Source organism: Artemia franciscana, chromosome 13, assembly GCF_032884065.1.
Source record: "Artemia franciscana chromosome 13, ASM3288406v1, whole genome shotgun sequence".
NCBI lineage: Eukaryota > Metazoa > Arthropoda > Branchiopoda > Anostraca > Artemiidae > Artemia > Artemia franciscana.
In genome coordinates, this window is record NC_088875.1 from 27,963,853 (window position 1) to 27,985,412 (window position 21,560).

At 35.1% G+C, this 21,560-nt stretch overlaps 1 protein-coding gene and 1 long non-coding RNA gene across 3 annotated transcripts in view; one reads left to right on the forward strand and one right to left on the reverse strand.

Moving 5' to 3' along the window:
* The window catches only part of LOC136034755 (protein patched-like), a 110,598-nt gene extending 92,270 nt beyond the window's left edge, over positions 1-18,328 (reverse strand). For both annotated transcript variants that reach the window (XM_065716138.1, XM_065716136.1), the window contains exon 1: positions 18,217-18,328. The gene's annotated coding sequence lies outside the window, so the exon portion shown is untranslated. The remainder of the gene's footprint in view (positions 1-18,216) is intronic.
* LOC136034759 (uncharacterized) overlaps positions 1-18,722 on the forward strand; it is a 43,194-nt gene extending 24,472 nt beyond the window's left edge. The window contains exon 2 of the long non-coding RNA XR_010619241.1: positions 18,412-18,722. This is a non-coding gene — a long non-coding RNA (uncharacterized LOC136034759). The remainder of the gene's footprint in view (positions 1-18,411) is intronic.
* The last annotated feature ends 2,838 nt before the right edge of the window (positions 18,723-21,560 follow it).

Here is a 21,560-nt window from a genome sequence, read left to right on the forward strand (position 1 = left end):
GCGTGACATGCTAGATGCCAGGGGCCCATAGGCAAACCTCAGCTCGTAACTGTTGAGGACATACATGCGAGGTGTTATAAAAACACTTTGAGAGATTTCATTTTTCTTCTTTTTGTTTATCCAGAGAGCCTTTATATTCTAAGGATTTTTGTCCCCATTAGGATTCAAAAAATTTCCCCAAATGGTCGTGTGCGCTAGACACCTGGACTACGAAGGCTTTTCTAATATTTTGATTTGAGAAATATCTTCTACGGTATAACCTATTCCACGCACGGTAAATTCCCTGTCTGCTTATTAGAACGATTAAATTGGTGGCATGTTTCCAATCCTTTCCTCATGAGAGCGTAAAAGCATCCCAATGCTATTGCTTTTTCATCCATTAGATGCACCTGCATATTACAATGTTATTAATTTTCTATTATCACCTGGACAGATTAAGTTAGCTATTGAATCCGTGAGATGTTACATAGCATTGGCTTTACATACTTCATTGCGTAAATGATTACATATTCAAGATTCATCTTGGAACAAGAAATCTAAAAGACCCAGGCTTTTGTACATACAAATTTTATTAATAAAAAAGCTATATCATGAAATTACAGAAAAAGTGAAACTCAATAAATAGAAAAATAAAACTTGAAAAAGCTCATAAAGGATAAAATATAAGCAAAAAGAACCATGAAATCACAGAAAAAGCAGTTAAAGGTCAACAAACGAAAAAACAAAACGTGAAAAAAAATTATAGAGGACAAAATATAAGCAAAACGACCGTAAATTAAAGAAAGGCAAGGGATTTTTGCATTCAGTTATTTCTGAGAAGTCTTAATGAAAATGCCACATTTTTTTAGCCAAGACTATTCATATTTCACGCCACCATGACAATTTGAGGCTCGCCCACCACCTAGCAACCAATTCAAGAGGGGAAGCTTGTTATTAGAGATAAATTTTACTGATTCAATAGCTAACTTAACCTGTCAAGGTCACATTAGATCTAATTAGATCTAGAAGGTCACATCTAATGGAGCAAAAATCAATAGCATTGGTATGCTTTTGCGCTCTAATTTGGGAAGGGTTAGAAAAATGCGATTAACTTAATCGTTCTAGTAAGCAGGCAAAGAATGCACCTTGCGTTGTACAGGTTACTTCATAGAATCTATTTCCCAAACTAAACTATTAGGAAGGCTTTCATAGTCCAGGTGTCTAACGCACACTACCATTTGGGGAAATATCTTTCGAATACTTATGTGGACAAAAATCTTTAGAATACAAGGGTTCTCTGCAAAAACAAAAAGAAGAAAATGAAATCTCTTAAAGTATTATGTAACATCCCACATGTGTGCCCTCTATAGTTACAAGTAGGGATTCCCCGACGGGCCCCTCACATCTAGCAAGTCACGTGAGAATTCGTCATCCTTAACACAGTTTAACATTCCCTATTATATAACAACCCAAGAAATTCTGAAAACGTCTTGAAGAAAAATGTCTTAAAAATCGTCTTGAACCGTTCTGAAATGTCTTGAAGAAACCACTCCCTACTGTGTAAAAACTAAAGAAATCCTGATTTGATGGGCCTCCTATGATGGGCCTCCTAAAGTTTATTATTATTTTTAAGAATTAACGACGCTTCTTGACTACTAAGGTCCTTGCGTCGGGGGCCTCCTAAAGTTTTCCCCACAGGTTAGGTTTTTAAACAATTAACACATGCCTCTCTTAGAAAACATTCCCTGTGACGTAGCATACCCCTACACATCATTGAAAAGATTCCCCATTACGTCATATGCACATGAGTCTTATCATATGCACTTAAAGAAAATATTTGGAATATAATTAGTCTTCAGTGAAGCGCAAATGACGCAATAGACATTAGACTTTTAAGGTTTTGGATAGAAGATAATTAAAAGGCATGGGAGGGGGGCTGCTACCGCTCCAACCAATACTTGAAATCCAAAATCAATATGTCCTGAAAGTTTCAACTTAATACCAACAGCCGTATTTAAGACATTGCAGATATTCCTGTTTGATAAACTGGATGCACATAGTGCCTTTTGATTTAGTTTAACATAACTCTCAACATCCACCAAAGTTTAACTGTAATACCATTAGTCTTTTCAGTTACACGCAGAATCAAATATTTCCCCTTTTCCTAGTCATAAATCCTGCTTGTTAAAGATGGACAAATTGTATAATTTACAATCCTTTCCCTGGCACTGTGGGGAAATGGCATCCCTAGAGTATTATATCCATAGATATAGATATAGACATCCATAGAGTTAATAGAGTATTAACTATTATACCTTTTGACTGGCTTGAACAAAATGACATTTTCGAAATTTAATTCAGTGTTGAACAGACGAGCGCCAAAAAGGGCAGAGAGATGTCTTCAACATCTACTCAAAATACCTTGAAGATTTCCACTTAATACTCTTAGCCGTTTTTTAGATAATGATGATATTCTCTTTTGACAACCCGCAAGCAAATAGTGTATTTCGATTGAGTTTGGCATCCATCTCAACATTTCCTTAAAGTTTCACCTTAACACCCTAACAATTATTGAAGACCCAGGATCAAGCATGCCCTCTTTTCCCAATAATAACCTGATATGTTAACAATGGACAACTTGCAATAACTGAAAACCCTTGTTCCGGAAGCTATGGGCGGTATAGTCAACCCTTTAGGCATAGTTATTTGACTTTTGGACTATTTTTAACAGAATGTTTATCTCGAAACTTAGATCGTATGCATTTGGGGGGAAATTGGCATGGGGGGCTGGTAACCCACTAATCACTTTTGACTCATAAAAAGGGCATTTGAACTTCCAATTTCCAATCGAATCGAGTGTTCTAATACTGAAGTATTATGGCCCTTTACTACTGACATTACTTTACTTACGTTGCCTACTGATTTGCCAAGTAACTGTAGAGCTTTCAGTGAATGTGAATACATGAATAAATGCAAAAAATAGCTCTAATTCGATGCATCAATACATAGCCAAACTCTTACAGACTGTTCTATGAGTGTTAGAAATGTTGAAAAAAAAACAATCTTTACATTTTTCTAACAAACCTTGAGAACGACCTAGAAGAGCTTGGCTATATATTAATGGAGCGAACAAAAGCTATTTTTTCCATTTATTAATACATGTGGTCCCTGAAAGTAGAGCCCAACCGATATACCAGCCGACCGATATTATCGGGCCGATATGAGGTTCAGTGTCATTATCGGATATAGGAAAAAAAGTATCGGTTATCGGCCGATATTTTTTTTTTTTTTTTTTTTTTTTTTTTTTTTTTTTTTTTTTTTTTTTTTTTTTTTTTTTTTTTTTTTTTTTTTATGCGCAACTTAGCCAAAGATGGCACCAGATTTCCTCGGGTAATTTTTGCTTGTCCAGTCCTTGGGGGTGGAGCCACCAACTAAGTCTGACCATGGTGAAGAGAGCAGTGGAGGTGACTCAAATGAAGTCAAAGTATATTTGTTGTCAATACAAACCTGGTGCAGCAATGTTCTAAAAGTATGGTGACTTCAAGGACGTACATCTTCTATTAAAGCAACTAAACAGAATACAATAAACCATACTCTTCTGTTTAATGAATATTCACTTTCGTGGGTGAAAGATCCCAGGTTCATCCGGCTAAAACCATGATATCCAGTCAGGGCCGCAGCTAAAGGGGAAAGAGGGTGTTTTAAGATCTGGAAGGGAGAGTTCTAAGGTGTCACCGCTGCGTCTCAACACCTTGGAAGATTTACCTTGGAAATTTAGCTTATGTGTCCGAATTTGTCGGCATAGCGGACGATTTTGTCGACAAATTCTTTAAATCCCTCCTCCAAATTTAAAACTCTAGTTGCACCCTGTATCCAGTGTGCCTGGCATGGATTCGTTAGTAAGAGATCATACCAAATGAATGCGATGTAAAGTTATGACGTTCATATGTGCATGATTAAAATTCTAAGTCTCGCTATTGAAACTTGGTTTTTGAGTAATCAATTTTACTAGATGTCTCACGATTTTCCCCCTATTTGTGTTTTTCAAACAGTTCGTGGTAACGAACTGTAGTAAGGAGCGATCCGGCTCAATAGTAAACGAAACTCTAAAAATCGGAATTCTGATGCTAAAAGATACATCAAAAGAATCGGATTTTCATGCTGATTATAAATATATAAGTTTCATCAAATTTAGTCTTTGTCATCAAAAGTTACGAGCCTGAGAAAATTTACCTTATTTTGGAAAACAGGGGAAAACACCCCCTAAAAGTCATAGAATCTTAACGAAAATCGCACCTTCGCATTAAGCGTATTAGAGAACCCTATAGCAAAAATTTCAAGCTCCTATCTACAAAAATGTGGAATTTCGTATTTTTGGCCAGAAGACAGATCACGGGTGCGTGTTTATTTGTTTGTTGTTTTTTTTCCCAGGGGTCATCGCATCGACCAAGTTGTCCTAGAATGTCGCAAGAGGGCTCATTCTAATGGAAATGAAAAGTTCTAGTGCCCTTTTTAAGTGACCAAAAAGTTGGAGGGCACCTAAGCCCCCTCCCACGCTCATTCTTTCCCAAAGTCAACGGATCAAAATTTTGAGAGAGCCATTTTGTTCCGCATAGTCGAAAACCATAATAACTATGTCTTTGGGGATGACTTACTCCCCCACAGTTCCTGGGGGAGGGGCTGCAAGTTACAAACTTTGACCAGTGTCTTTCACGAGGGTCTTCAAAAGGTAAGCTGAATCAAGGCCAAGAGACCAGGGTAGGCTTGGTTCCTACACTAGGACATCGACATTCAGTTTAAACAAAACTACTCAGTAATTTATAATGTCTTGACTTTTAGTGCTTCAGGTATTTAATTCTTTTAAATCTTTATATAAACAACTTTTAGTGGCTAGACGCAAGTTTAATTTACGATGGATCATATTTAGGTCTATTTATAAGTAGGTCTATTTATACAGTAATGGTTATTGGGAAGTGTACAGACGTTTTCAGGGGGATTCTTTTGGTTTGGGGGGTTGGATTTAGGGAAGGGAGCTATTTGGGAAGATCTTTCCTTGGAGGAATGTGTCATGGGGGAAGAAAAACTCAATAAAAAGGGCGCAGGATTTTCTAGCATTACTATAAAAAAAACAATTAAAAAATAAACGTGAAAAAGTTTTTTCAATTGAAAGTAAAGAGTAGTATTAAAACTTAAAACGAACAGAGATTGTTAAGCATACGAGGGGTTCTAAAAATACTTTAGCATAAAGAGAGAGGTATTTAGGAGGAGATAAATACATCGCTCTTTATGCTAAAGCATTTTTAGTAATTTCAACTACTTATTCTACGGCCTTTCTGATTCAGGGGTCTTTCTTAAAGAATTGGGACAAAACATAAGATTTAGCATAAAAAGCGAGGTATTAACGAGGGGACAAACCCCCTTATATACATAATAAAAATATAAGAATATAAAAATTTGTTACGTAAGTTAATTCTTAAGTTATGTATATTTTTTACTAATAAAAACGTTCGTTAAAAATTAAAAGCTCTAGTTGCCTTTTTAAGTAACCGAAAGATTGGAGGGTAACTACGCCTCCTTCCTCACTCCTTATTTCTCAAAATCGTCAAATCAAAATTAAGAGAAAACCATTTAGCCAAAATAAGAATTAATATGCAAATTTCATTTCAATAATTTATGTACGGAGAGCCAAAATCAAACATGCATTAATTCAAAAAACGTTCAGAAATTAAATTTAAAAAAACTAGTTTTTTTAACTGAAAGTAAGGAGCGACATTAAAACTTAAAACGAACAGAAATTACTCCGTATATGAAATTGGTTTTCCCCTCCGCAATCCCTCGCTCTTTATGCTAAAGTTTGACTCTTTGCCACAATTCTAATTTTTAAAACAATTAAAAACTTAGCGTAAAGAGCGAGGGATTGCGGAGGGGAAAATCCATTTCATATACGGAGTATATCGACAAAACATACCGGTACGATTCCGATATATCGGTATCAGTCGGACCTCAAAAATGCATATCGGTGGGGCCCTAACTGAAAACTCAACACAAAGAAAAAGAATTGCAAAACAAGTGGATGAAAATCCGTCAAAAACGAAATTAAGCTACCTAGAAAGTGACTTATATTTTAGATTGAGAAGCTCCCCAACTGAAAAAAATGACAATTACAACTTCATAATTTTGTTATTGGTTTACTTTCTAATACCTAAATTATGCGCTAATTTTTTCGAATGCGATAAGGGGGGTTGCCAAAATTCTGGGCGACAAACACCACCATGAAAGCAGAGTATAATTACCGAACTTAGAACATTAATGCAAACGAGATGCGGAAGTAGTAAGTAGACGCATGTATTCACCTATATATAGTAGCGACGAAGACCCGTGTACATGATTATAATTTTAATTTGTTCAAGTGATTCGACGATGAATCAGAACAACTGTTGCCAATTTACGTTGTTCATCCCATTTTCACTGTACATCGAACAGGAAAATGGAAATTAAAATACGAGCATAACTTCCAAAAGAAAACAATTTATGGTGGTTTTATTTTAGGTATAAAGGCTTATCACACCGGTTCACACAAGGTCAGCTCCACAAAATGAGCTACATAAGCTTCATGACCTACGCCACATACAAAGTTGAAATCAAAGTGTATTTCGAAAAATTCAAGCCATATGAGTAATATACTTGTAATTTACACCAATTTTTATTTCAGTGATTCAAAGTTATGGAAAAGGATGATTTTTGATTTGTAGACTATAAAAGGGAAGGTCATGTTTATACTTAACAGAACATATTTTTCTGATGAAATTAAAGAGCAAAATTGAAACCTAAAGGCGAAACAAAAAGTTTTGCTTCTCAAGTATGCAACATATATCCATAAAATAAGCACAAATAAACTGACAGTTGATACTTCCTTGTATTTGCAGGGTTATGCATAGACAGGTAGTGTTTAACTGAAAACACAAAACAATAAAAACGAGGATGTTTTAGAAAAGAAAGTAAAATAGTTTGGAATGATTTCATATAGTTTGAATTCACTTAGTTCGATTTACCATGATCAAAGAGGGAACACTTTTACAGACGAGCAGATGAGAGAAATGCCACTTCTATCCACATGAGACATAAAAAAATGGCCGACTGTCTTTAAATAATTGACAGTCGGTATCATTTCCCTTATATGAACGACTAGAACATTGTATGTTCTAGTTGTTCATACAGTATTGTATGAACTGTATTATTGTTGTAAACTATTGTTTACAACAATAGTTGTAAACAATAGTTAAACAACTATTGTTTAACTCAACCCCTTTCAACTCAACCTTGTTTAACACAACCCTCATTAAACTCAATCTACGGACAATTCAACCCCATTTACTTCAAACCGCATTCAACTCAACCCCATTCAACCCATAGAGGTTGAGTGAAATGTGGTTGAGTTAAATGAGGGTAGAAAAACACAGGGATTAAGTTACATGAGAATGGAGTTGAATGGGGCTTGAGTTAAACAAGAGTTGAGTGAAATAGTTAAGCTGAACGGGGTTAAGTTAAACAGGGATTGAGCTACATGGGAACCGACTGGAACTTATCTAGACTAAGACAATTCAATTTTGCAGAGTATAAGGGTGAGCTATTGCTTTAGGAAAGTAACTTATAACTTTTAATGTTTGCATTCAGGTTAATTGAAAAAACTTTCAGAAAGAGAAGTTTTTCAAAGAAAAGGAAAGAGCCACACGAAAACCTAAGACGAGCAGAAATAAAGTCCAATGATAATTCAAATCTAAAACGAAATAAATGAGACTTCAAACTAATAAACATTAAAATAATTATACTTTTCAGGTATTTACCCCTTTTTTTTTCTTTTTTTTTTCTTTTTTGCCACCAGCACCTAAAACAAAGTTCTGCATAGGCACCAGCCATCTAAAGTATCTGTGAGACTTTTAAGCATTCTGCTCGCCAAAAAACCGACTTGATAGGAGTTATAACATCGCTTCCAAACACCCAGAGCCATCACTGTGGCCTACCACCTTTAGTTGCAATAGCATTGCTAAAATAAATAGATAGTAGGCAGAGGGAGGGCGCAATATCCCGGAGCCCCAGTAACAGGCTCTCAACAGCCGTGCTTACTAATATTATACATTACGTCGCTTTGAGATATCTACTGCAATGAACCACACACATTTAACTCCATAAAGAGATGTTTCAGAAGTTGGCCAATGCAGGATAATGCATTGGCAAAGATACAAAAATTAGTATATAAATACTCGTCAATTCTAGTTCAGACTATTGATTACAAAGCATTAGCAGAAAGTCAAAGACAGTTTAATAATAATTATAAAAAGAGAGAGACAATAATTGTTCGATTTCTTTTGTGAATGACTCTAGCGTGATATCTTCATATTCTTCGTACTCTTCAAGGCAGTAATAACGATATCACCTGGGCCACCCAGGTAGTAAAAAAGAAAATGTTTAGCTTCAAAACAAGATTGAAGAGAACTTGTTCTCTTAGAGTCCTCACCTTTGGCATTTGAGTGTTTTCTCAGGACCTTTGTTTCCAAAAACGAGCAGTATTTTATTATTCAAGTGTGTAGGGTAGGGTACTACTCAAATTAGTAAGCTTGCGACACTGAAGGACATGTGACGCAAGAACCATTCTGAGGCCAATTTGACTAAGGTATAGACGATAAACAACAGGCCGAATAGGGATAAGTCCTTTTATTAAACATTGAAGGAAAAACAATACTGAAAGAAAAAATGAAGGAAGGAAAAAAATATAAAGGGTATTTCGATCACATAGACAGTGATCGTCATCAGCAAAAATACTCTTTGCTGGTGGATAAGGACATCATTTCTGCTGATGCCGATCACTGTATATGTGATCGAAATATCCAGTATATTTTTTTTTTCACTGTCTAATAAAAGGATCTATCCTAATCGAAGCCTTAATTATCGTCATGAAAAGGCAGTGTGGTCTTCGGAATTACCTACTAAGGTATAGACAAATTAAAAAGAAGATTCTTCATTCCGTTTGATTTTAATCTACTTGAAACAGTCTCACCCACTAAGCAGCGATCAACTGTCGGTGACTGCTGCTAAATAAACAAGAGCTCATATGGCACTTGTGCCGAGGTCGGAAGAGTGAAGAGCTCATATGGCATGAGCTCTAGCGAAATTCTAATAATCAATAGATTGATTTAAAAGGAAAATCAGAGGCTTAATGCCGGTCGAGATTTAAAATAAGAGCTCTGAGACACAAGGTCCTTCTAAATATCAAAATTCATTAAGATCCGATCACCCACTCGTAAGTTAAAAATACTGATTATGTCAATCATGTAAGTAGAACTTGTTCTTATCCTTCCAATCAAGTTTCATCCCGATCTCTCCACTCTAAGTGTTTTTCGAGATTTCCGGTTTCCAGGATTTCTGTGTCCCCCCTCCAACCCTGTATATCCACAGATCCAATTCGAAATAAAAATAGAGCATCTGAGACATAAGATCTTTCTAATCCTATATATCAAGTTTCATTAAGATCCGATCACCCATTCGTAAGATAAAGAAACCTCAATTTTCACGTTTTCCAAGATTTCCAGTTTCCCCCTCTAACTCCCCCGATATTATCGGATCTGCTCTTGATTTAAAATAAGAGCTCTGAAGCATAAGATCCTTCTAAATATCAAACTTCATTAAGATTTGATCACCGTCCGTAAGTTACAAATGCCTCATATTTTCTAATTTTTCTCAATTACCCCCCCCCCAACGCCCCCAAAGAGAGCGGATCTGGTCCGGTTGTGTCAGTCACGTATCTCGGATTTGCCCACTGGTTCCGAATCAACAGATAGCCGGCTATCAACTTTATTTTCCTTTTCTTTCCCTTTTTTCAGAAAGATTCTAGATGAATAATGAATAACTTTAAATGATTTTTGACATTTTTTTAAACTTTGCCAGTGAAATAGCGTTGACTTAGTAAAGAGCAATATCTCACCCTAACACTGCTTTTCACTTTTTCCCAGGGGTCATCAGACAGAATGGATTGCACACTTTTGGAATGCCTGACCTTACAGTTTTTGTTGCTAAAATCAGTTTATTTTCCGTTTTCTTGATGATATTTGCAGAGTAACTAGGTTTGCAGTGTGTAAATGCGTCTGCTATTAAGTACGTATTCTAACTGTTATGCGAATTCGGTATGTAAGCAGAAGTGTATTGTAAAGGGATCATATTTGGAAAGGAGGAGGGGAGGGTGAAAGAAAACTGGAATTATCGGGGGGAAATTTTTGACAAGGCATAACTCTTATTAAAATAAAAATAGGCTTTAGGGGGGGGGGCTAGTTTCCATCAGATAACTTTAGACTCTCAAAAAAGGAACTAGAACTTTCAATTTATAGCCATTTAAGTCCTCTCTGAGGTTACCTCTTCCTAAAAAATCTTCTATACCCCCGGGCATAAGTTACAACCCTTCCCCCGGGCTCTAGGGGGGGGGGTATGTTGACCCCGAAGATTTTGTTACCTGATCGATGGACTATTTCAAAGAAAATGGCTATCTATCAAATTGATCTGATGTGTTTAAGGAAAAGAGGGTGTGGGGAAATAGATGCCCTCCGATTAGCCTACTTTTGACTCTTTTCAAACAAAATGGCTATCTTAAAATATTGATTGAATTCGTTTGGAAAAAGAGGGTGTGTCTGGGGGGGGGGGGGTAAATACCCTCCATTCACTTTTGAATCTTAAAAAGATAACTAGAACTTACAATTTCAAATAAATTGAGCCACCTCTGAGATTTATACGACCACGCCTTGCATAAAAACCTTATATTCCCCAGTGCATAACTTACAACAGTTGTCCCCAGGCTCTGGGAGGTTGTGTCAACCCCAGAGTTTTTGTGATATTATCTTTTAAATATTTTGAATAAAATAACTATCTCAAAGTTTGTTGGGATACATTTGGGGAGAAGGGTACCTTGGGGCGGCACTAGTTGCCCTCCGATCGCTTTTGACTCTTAAAACAGGCATTACAATCGAATGAACTCTATTCAGAGTTTATACCACCATTTCTTCCATAAAAGCCTTATATGCGGGGGCATAACACTTGCCCCGGGGTTCTGGGGACTGTGTTATCCCTGAGTTTTTGTTATATGATTTTTTATCTATTTTGAACAAAATGGCTATATAAAGGATTTGATCAGATACATTTGGGGAAAAGAAGGTTGGTGAGGGAGGGGGGCTATGTTGTCGGATCACCTTTTACTCTTAAAAGGAAACTAGAACTTTGAACTTCTAATTATTGAGTCCCCTCCGAAGTTTAGACGACCACCTCTTCCATAAAAACCTTATAAGCCCCCGGGGGACAAGTTACAACCCATAATTCCCGCAGTCTCCAGGGGGGGGGGTATGTTGACCCCGAAGTTTTTGTTATCTGATCGATGGACTATTTCAAAGAAAATGGCTATCTATCAAATTGATCTGATGTGTTTAAGGAAAAGAGGGTGTGGGGAAATAGATGCCCTCCGATTAGCCTACTTTTGACTCTTAAAAGGGAATCGGAACTTTCAATTTCCAGTCAAATGAGCTACCTCTGAAGTTTATACTACTACCAATTACATGAAAATCTTATATGCCCTCGGGACGTAACTTAGAACCCCTGCCACTGGGCTCTGAGGGATTGTGTCGACGCCCGAGTTTTGTTATCTGACGTTTGAACCATTTTCAGTAAATGGCTATCTCAGAATCTTTATCGGATGAGTTTATGGTAAAAGGTCTAACTGACCTCTGATTTCTTTTGACTCTTAAAAAGTGAACTAAAACTTTCAATTTCCAACCAGATGAACCCCCTCTAAAGTTTATAGGAGCAGTCCTTCTACAAGAACCTATATACCCCCAGGGCATAACTTAAAATGCCTGCTCCTGGGCCCTGGGGTCTGTGTTGACCCCGAAGTTTTGGTCATCTTGTCGTTAGACTATTTCAAATCACTTCAAGGTATTTATCTGGTACACTATTACTACTGCTACAACTATTACTCCTATGACTAATATTGCAACGACTACTGCTAATACGACTTCGAATACTACTACTACTATGACTATAACTACTACTACTATAACTGCTACTGCTGCGACTACTACTAATACGACTAATACTACTACAACTACTACTACTACAACAACTGCTACCAATATGATGACTAATACTACGATAACTACTACGACGACTAATACTACGAAAACTGCTACGACGACTAATACTATAACGACAACGACTACTGCTACTGTGATCCCTACAACCACGACTACTGCTACTACTACGACAACTACAAACACGACTACTGCTACTTCGATAACTAGCACTATGATAACTACTACTACAACTTCTACTACTGCGCCTACTACTACTACAACTACTACTGCTGAAACTACGAAGATTACTATTATTAAAATTACTACTACTACTACTGCTGCAACTACTAAGAATATTATTACTATGGCCTACACTACTACTAGGACTTCTACTACCACCGTTATGACTATGACTACTACTACTAGAACTACTACAACTACGACTATTACTGCTACGGCTACCACAGCTACAACTACGACAGGTAAGACTATGACAACTACAACTACGATAACTACTACTACAGCTTCCACTACTACGACTACTACTAGTACTACAACTGTCACTACTACTACAACTACTACTAATATGACTATTATGGCTACTTCCATCATTACTACTTTACTAATGTTACTCTTATTAACCAAATAAAAAAAACTATGTCGATTAAAGATAAACAGAAATTATTCTTTTTTAAGCTTTTTCCAAAAAAGAAGATTTTCATAGAAAAGTAAAGAGCTACATTAAACGCGAGACAGACAGAAATAAAGTCGAATAGTAATTTGAGAGTAAATCAAACATAATTACTATCAATAAATAAGTGAAACCCAAAACAAACAGAAATTACAATAAATAATGAAGTTAAACATAAAACAGACATAAACTACCACAAATAGGAGTAGTACTAATGTCCCCTATCCCTTTGATATACCAGAAAGTCATTTGTGCTTTAACGAAAACAAAACACATTTCAAATGTTTCTCTTTTTATAATATCAATAAATCTGTTGAAGGTTTGTTACTATTACTACTACAAGTAATACCACAATTAATACTACTACTACTACCAACACAACTACGACTAATTCGTTCTTTTCTTTTACCTCTTCATGAAAAATCCAAACAAAACCAATAAAAATCCGCTTGACTTGCAAGTTTGACCCATGAATTAGAAGAACTAAAAATGTGCACTTTCAACCTAAGCTTTTATAATGCTTATTAATAAAAAATAAAGTCTTGGCTTTCAAAAGCACAAAAATTACATGAATTTTCACTTGCAATCATGGATGAATTTATCAAACAATTCTGTCAAATGCTGACTAAACAGTGATAGAGTATCCATTTTACCGCTTTGAGCTATATCATATTTTAAGCACCCTAGTGGTAGAAACTTGTATGTAAAAAAAAATATCAGGAGGACTAAGGAGAGCCAATGCTATTTTTTAAAATGTATGCAATCTAATAACTAAATCAAACAAAAAATATTTTCTAAAAATCTTTTCTTATCCTATTTTCTGTGGTCTGTTGCTTTCAATACTCTTTAATTCTCCATCAACAATTTTTAACAAAACAACAAACAAATAAAAAATCTTGAAGCTCCTTAGGCTAACTATCATATTCTGAATTTTACACTCTCTCATTTCACCTCTAAAGTATATATTTCCTTCAAAACGATTTTTTCTTGTTCCTGTAAAGCATCTACATTTACTTTAAAAAATGTTCCACCCTCTTTGTCCCATGTAGTGGAGAAGGGCAAGCAAATGTATATAAGTTTGTTCATGGAGGCTGAAATCTTTTGAATAGTAACAAATGCAAAATGACAGTTCAATTTTCCAAAAAAAAAAAAAATAACCAGCCTCTCAAAAAATGAAACAGTGAAAATAAAAACTTTAAATAAAAACCAAGAAAGTGTTATTCATGGTAGAAAACCTAAAGATAATATACCATATTTTACAAATTTCAATGTACCAATTTTAGATAGCCTAATGGTGTGATTTTCATTAATATCGCAAAGTCAGATTTTTTAATGAATTAATTGTTATTAAAATTCTCTTTTTTTACATTTCCAGCTGCTATTGGCAGAATTTGCTCATTTCTTATAGTTTGTTACCGAAAATTATTTGATTCTACACTATATATTCTACATACATTTTAGAATATCCTTCTCTTTGTTCTTTTATTTGTTTTAATTCTTCTTTAGTTGCTCAGTTTTACAAGTGAGGAGAATTTTCCCTGGAGGAATAATCCAGGAGGATTTGCTTTGGGGGGGGGGAGGAATTTCCCAGGTGGTGGGGTTGGGTTACCAAAAACTGTCTGACTTTACACCATATATTCTGCATGTATTATGAAATGCAGGTAGTATATCCAGAACCCCTCCTTTCCTTCATTCTGTTTCGAGAATAGCATTCCACAGGGGATAATTTTTCACTAGAGAGTAGTTAGGAGGGTAATTTCCATTGGGGAGTATTTCACAGTGCAGAATACCCTAGCCCTAGGCTATATAGAAAAGTTTGCTGATTTTGGTGGTTTGGATTATTTTTTGTAATTATTTTTTATCAATAAATGCTTCATTATACCAGTTCAAAAAAAGCAAACTTTTGTAGCCTATATAAAAATATTCAGGCGGGGGGGGGGGCTGGAATGCATTTCAAACAATATTGATTAATATATTTTAAAGGATTAACTTATTAACTTAGACAACATATGTGTTACAATTTGAGAAATAATCAAACAAACAAAATCAGTAAGCTATTGTATATAGCCTAGCTTAGGGCTATATCTTGCCTTATTAGAGGGGCTGGGATGTAGGCTAATTATAATGGCATGAGTTATCTGATTTCTACTCTATAGTATAGCTTAACCCAATAACAGCAAAGAATAAGGCTCCATTGTAGTCATGGCTCTTCTGAAGGCAATGCTACAATAACAAAAAATAGTATTATTTAATTTCCCAATTGATGATCTTTCCAAATATAATATTTTCTACTCTATTAATTAACCACACCCCCCCCCTTAATGTTCCCAGTTATAGCCCTAGGCCATTCACAAAACTAAAAAAGATATTGCTAATGGAACTCTTACTTTATAATACACCCTAAGTTTCTATTAATCACATTTTCATTTTTCTTTCCATTTTCACCCATGGATTTAAATTATTTTTTTTATAGTTTAATTTTGTTTAAATTCATAAGGCAAATTTTGAGTTGTTGCTATTAGTTGATTAGGTAAAATGTCAACACACCACTTAATGTATTTTTTTTAATGTCTTTTGACATATTCTAATTGTTTTATTTGTAAGTTTCATTTTGAACCCTTAAAGACACACCATGTTCCTTATTTACCAGTAGAAAAAGGCTACAAAAAAAACACATTAAAATGATCATAAATACTTATCTATCGGAATTGCATAACATAAACCCCAACCCCTTGTGATGGGTAAATATACACCCCACTTTAAATATTCACAACATTTTTTGGAATAATACAGCTCTTTTTTTCTGCAAACTGATTAGGATTCCCATAAAATCATAAAGAAGAAAAGAGCCATGTTATTAGAAATGCAGTGTTAAGTATACAGAGTGGACTGTATATTTGTCCACCAGGAGGTGAGCCAGGGTAAAGTGAAGCAATGCACTTTTAGCAATGGAATAATTGAGTATTTATACTTGTTTTGAGGTAGTTTTTAGAATATCTGCTATGATAACCATTTTCTAATAAGAAAAAAAGAGTCACTTTAAGGGGTCAAAATGAAATTTACAAATTTCATGATTAGTATTTTTAGAAAGAAGATAAAAAAAAAAATACATCAAACAGTATGTTAACCTTCCTACAAGCTAAGTAATGAAGAAAAACTCACAATTTACCATTCACAAAAATCTTGTTGACAAGATTTAAAAACAGAAGGCATACACCACATTTGCTTTGCAAACATTTGCACATTTGCAAACCTTTCATTATTACTGTTTTCTGAGTTTTTTATTTACCCTAGGGATACATTAGAGTAATTAGGGGGAAGTGTATTGCCAGATTAGAAAGTATTTGGCTACATTTGGAAAATGTCATCTGGGGAATGAAATCTTAGTGATCTTCAGAAGGGCCATAATTCTATGGTGTTACCAAGAGTAATTGGCTAGGCCTTTCTAGTAGTGTTAATTGAGGGATGACAAGGGATGTTTGTACCCCCCCCCCCACACACACACACACAATTTCAAAAAATAACTTTTTGGGAGTTTTGCAATTGAAAATGCCCTTTTTGGTATTTTCATTAAAAAAAAAACCTGAAAAAAGCAACACAGTTGCCCCTCTGGATATTGAACTATATATTTACCCTCCCTCTCCTTGCCTAAACTTAAATGATTTGTTACCACTGGGCCTACCATTTTATTTAACATTATAGTTGAATAGGGGGACAGGAGTGGAATATTCAACTCTCTCCTAGGTTTATGTTTTGAATTATAGGTCTATATTTTGCCATGCCCCTAAATTTTTGTGCAATGACACCACTGGACATGCTATTTTATTCCATATTCAACATTCTGCATAATATTTGCAGTAATTATTGAACAGTTCATATTATTGATCTACAAATAAAGTGGACCCACCACTAGGTACCATTGTTTATGCACTTTCTGAATATAATAATTATTTTCTCACAAATTCAGTTTTAAGCCTTTCTTGGACCCTTGAAAATGAAAATTTTTGTCTCTGTTTTTTGGTATAAAATGGTTAAAACATTGGGTTCAAATTTACTATTTCATTAGAAAATCCATTTTGTTAAAGTTATATAACCTGTAAGCATTGATTTGTCACAAATAAGTTGGAAAAAAAATTCAAAACAATTTCTACATTTTTGTATCCACCATGTTTCTTCTGTTGGCTTTGGTATTTTTCAACATACAGGTGAAATAGTAATTTTTATGTGGTTTAACAGAATAAGAAGAAAACATGGCTGATATGCTTTGACTTTTTTTTTATTCAACATCTTGACAAATCAATGTTCGTGAATTATACAACTTTTACAAAATGGATTTGTAATAAAATAGTAAGTTTGAAGCAAATGTTATAGCTTATTTTTATATCCAAAAAATATAGAATGAAATTATTATTTTCAAGAATCCTAAAAGGGCTTAAAATTGTATTTGCAAGAAAAGCAATTCTTACATTCAGAAAGAGCATAAAAATGGCATCTAGTGGTATGTTTAGGCTACTTTATTTGTAGGTCAATAATATGAACTGCTTTATATTTACCATATTTGCTAGCCTAACCTGGGAATTGCATTGAAGCTCTCTCCTCTGATAAGAAGCTCTCTCCCCTGGGCTAAATTAAAAATATTGCCAATGTTGCTGGTTTGCATTAATTTTTGTAGGTCTACTCATTTATCAGCAACAGTTGGTCCATGATGTCAATTTGAAAAAATGGGTAAAATTCTAGTTGATTGTCTTTTGGCTATCTTGGAAAGGGGTTAGGTTACAAAAATGAAACTTTCATGAATGAGTCTAAGGGCTAGAGTATGTCCCGGGAAGGTATTTTGAAGTACCCACCTCTAATCCTTCTCCCTCTAGAGGGCCCTGACCTTTGATGACCTTTAAAAATATGTGTGTTATAAAATTGAAACCATGCAAAACAGATCTTCTGCTTGAATGATGTACAACAAAATTGTTGGTAAAATTCTAGTTAAAGTTTCATTTTCCTGACCTAAACCCTTTCCAAGATAGCAAGAAGTCAATTAACTAGAATTTTACCAAATTTTTTTCAGCTTCACAATTTTGCTCAATCCTAATTTATAAGGTTTTTTTTTTTAAGGTTTTTCATTTTCAGAACTAAAGGCAGAGAAAAGGCAACTGGTGACTGAAGATTAAGGTAAAATGTTTTTTTTCAAAATTTCAATAGGTATAGACCTGTCATGTAGGCAAATTTCAGGGCCCATTAAAGGTCAAGGCCCTCTAGAGGGAGAAGGAGTAGAGGTGGGTACTTCAAAATACTTTCCCGAGACATTCTTTAGCCTTTAGACCCATCCCTGAAAGTTTCATTTTCCTAACCTAACCCCTTTCCGAGATAGCCAAAAGTCAATCTACTAGAATTTTACCAAAAAATTATATATCCAGGCATCAGGGAGAGGGGACTAGGAAAACATACCATCGTTGCTTAATTTCAGCTCAACCCCTCGTGTTACTTATACACAAAGACGCAATCTAATCTAGGCATGCCATTCACATTTAAACTTTCTGCTAAAACACAAGATTATTCAGCATGATTATTTCGTCTGTTTTGTTCCAATCTTCTCTATTTGGCAACCCAAACTAACCTTTTCTTTCTTTTCATGTCGACAAGTAAGACGATTATGGCTAATCCACCATGTATCCACGGAATCAATGGCTTCCTTGAAGATTTCCTTGTCCACTTCTTAACATTTCGGTCGATGCCTTAGTTTTCTAGATTGGCCTTAAATCATACTTTCAAGAAACGGTTTATCTTTCTCGGATTTAAGGGAAGAGGCCAACAAACAAAATTTGCAGGATGGTTTCCTTTCATGATCAGCAGAATTTACATAGGAGAAGAAATGACAACTTAATTCTAAAGATTTTATTATCCAAAATAGGTTATAGACACTTAATGTCAGAAATAAATTGTGCTTACAAAAGTGCTTTTGTACAAGAGTTTCCTTCTTTCTTTGCAGCCTTTGCAACTGCGTGTTTCACGGAATTACCCACGTAATGCTCGAAATCCATAGTTACCATTTTTTAACAATAGGTCTTGTATAGCTCTGCAGATTAGCAGCTGTTAGGCTTAGTCACTTCTTATGTATCAAATCATGGTTGCATCAGTAGCCGCAGCCTAGTAAAGAGCGAACAACAGCCAGTAGTGACCAAAAGTTAAAAATTGTGTTTTGAAAAAAACTGCCGAGTGAAAAAATTGTCATTTGACACTGACTCAGCAATGCTGATGCAAAAAGAAATTTATAGCGATTTCAAAAAAAGGCTGAAACTCCTCAAAAATAGCATTAGAACAAAATTAAAAGTGCACTATAGGAATCAGCATAGTCGGAAACCTTGTACAGGAAAATTACAGTCTCCTACCTTGAACAACAAGGAAAATTGTTTTCTTTTTGCATTGGTAGCACTGATTTGTCTTTTTTTTTTTTTTTTTTTTTTTCAGGGCTAGCCAATCATCAGAATATCATAAAGATGCTGAATGGCTCATTCAAAAGCTATTTTTCATATATACGTACTTTTTATAAATTCCATCATATGCAAGTACCATCTGGCACTGAAAATAGCAATTTTTATCCCATTTCTCAAGGCCGGGACCTATCTAAATGACACTAAAAATGGCAATTTTGGTGCCATGTCTTAAGTGGAAAAGCTTGGGAGTAGTGGGCTGCAGGAACTTTTTAGAGTGATATTTCATGGCTACTTTGAAAGCTATTGCTCATATATATGCGATTTCAATCAATTCAACCATCCGTAAATGCAAAATAGAACTAAAAACAATTTTTATAGTGACACTTCTGAAGTGGAAGAGCTTGAAGGTATAAAACGGTATCATCGTAATCACGTGGTTCCTGTGACTAGCAAAGCCTTGGTTCAGTAAGTAGAGTGCTAAGCTTCAAGTTAAAATATCACGCACTCAATTCCTGCTTGAACATTTTTTTTTTCAATCATGTTTCTGTCCCTTCTATATAATTATTTTTCTGATAATTCACTTTTTTTTTTAATGCTACGCACTTATTTTTTTAAACTGTCATTTTGATTCAAAAGGGAATAGAGGTCACCCAGTTTCATGATTTTTAATTGCATTCTTAATAGATTACTAAACCCATATACCAGCCCCTTGCCAATTAGAGGTTGGAGAAGTGTTGGCATATGGGTCTGGAACCGCTCAAAGTTGTATATTAAAAGAGGGATTACTTATTGTTTTATTTACTTATTCAAATTATTTAATTGTTTTTATTATTTAACAGAGAAAATAAAACTATTGGCAATGTATTATAGAGAAATCATAGCAATAGAAACCTGTTTGCATTTATTTTGTTTGTCGTCAGGTTACATTCGAACTTTTCTTTTGTCCATTGCTATTCTCAACCTGTGTATCCAAAGTTTTTTGGTATTTAGCAGCGAGGAGGGGGGATGTTTAGTGAAATAAGTTAGAGATATGGAAATTTTCCTTACGTTTTGAAAACCTTGAAAATCCATATACCTGCTACTATTACTAGTAATACTACTGTCACAGCTACCAATAGCAATACATTATTACTGCTACTGCTGTTCCTACTACTGCTATACTACTAGTACAATTAAGGCCACCCGTATGAAAGATAAAATTTGATAAAATATTGAGGGAGAATTTCAAGTAAATGAAAACACACTATGTGCATGAATATTGTCAAAAGGGCGTATCTCCAAAATAGATTTGGGCATTAAGTCGGAACTTACGCAGATTACTCAAAAGGGAAGATCAATTGACAAAAATGAAATATGTGCATGCCACTACTATCACTAATACCACTGCTACTATTACTAATGCCACTGCTACTACTGCTACTGCTATTAAACTACTCCAACAACTACTTCAATTCCAACATCTTGTAAGGCTTAGAGCATTGAAATGAAAAAGGCATCGAAAGGGCATGTCAGCAATATTTTTGGAACGGCTTGCCACATCAAGATGAAACTTCTGGAGCATCAAGAGGGAGATGTTTAACTGACCACAAGGCAACATGTACCACAACTACTATGATACTAGTACTATCAAGGCTAAGTCTATGAAGGTAAAATTTGAGAGAATATTGAGGGCAAATTTTAACTAAATCAAAAGAGACTATGTGCATTCAGATTGTCAAAAGAGCGTTTTCTTAAGAGCTGATTTGTGTTAAATTAGAATCCTCAGAGAACGCTGAAATATCAGTTGACCAAAAAGAAATATGTTCACAGTACTACTAATACTACTATCACTGCTACATTTCCTAGCTCTACAACTACTATTACTATTACTGCAACTACTACTTCTATAGCAACTACTAAAAGCATTACGATAAAATGTCAAGAAGTACAAGAATATACGCTAGAAAAAGGACATATCGGCAATGTCATAGCAATAGATGATTGGATTAAGTCGAAACTTCCAGGACTTGGTGAGGGGAATGTACAACTGACCAAAAGCCAATATTTTAATACTGCTGCTGCTACTAGAGCTCGTGCTATTACTGTTAATACTGCTACTACTATTACTACTATTGCAACTATGCCTAAGGGTATGAAGGTGAAATTTTTAGGGAATTGTTAGGGGGAGGTAAACTAAATCGCAACACGCCGTCCGTTAGCAGATTGTCAAAAGGGCATATAAACAATATCTTAGGAACAGTTTTGAGTGTGAAGTTGAAACTTACAGGGCTTTTTGTGGGGGATGTTGAACAAACCAAAAGACAATATTTGCATCATAATACTACTGCTTTTACTGATGCTACTTCTACCGCTACTACT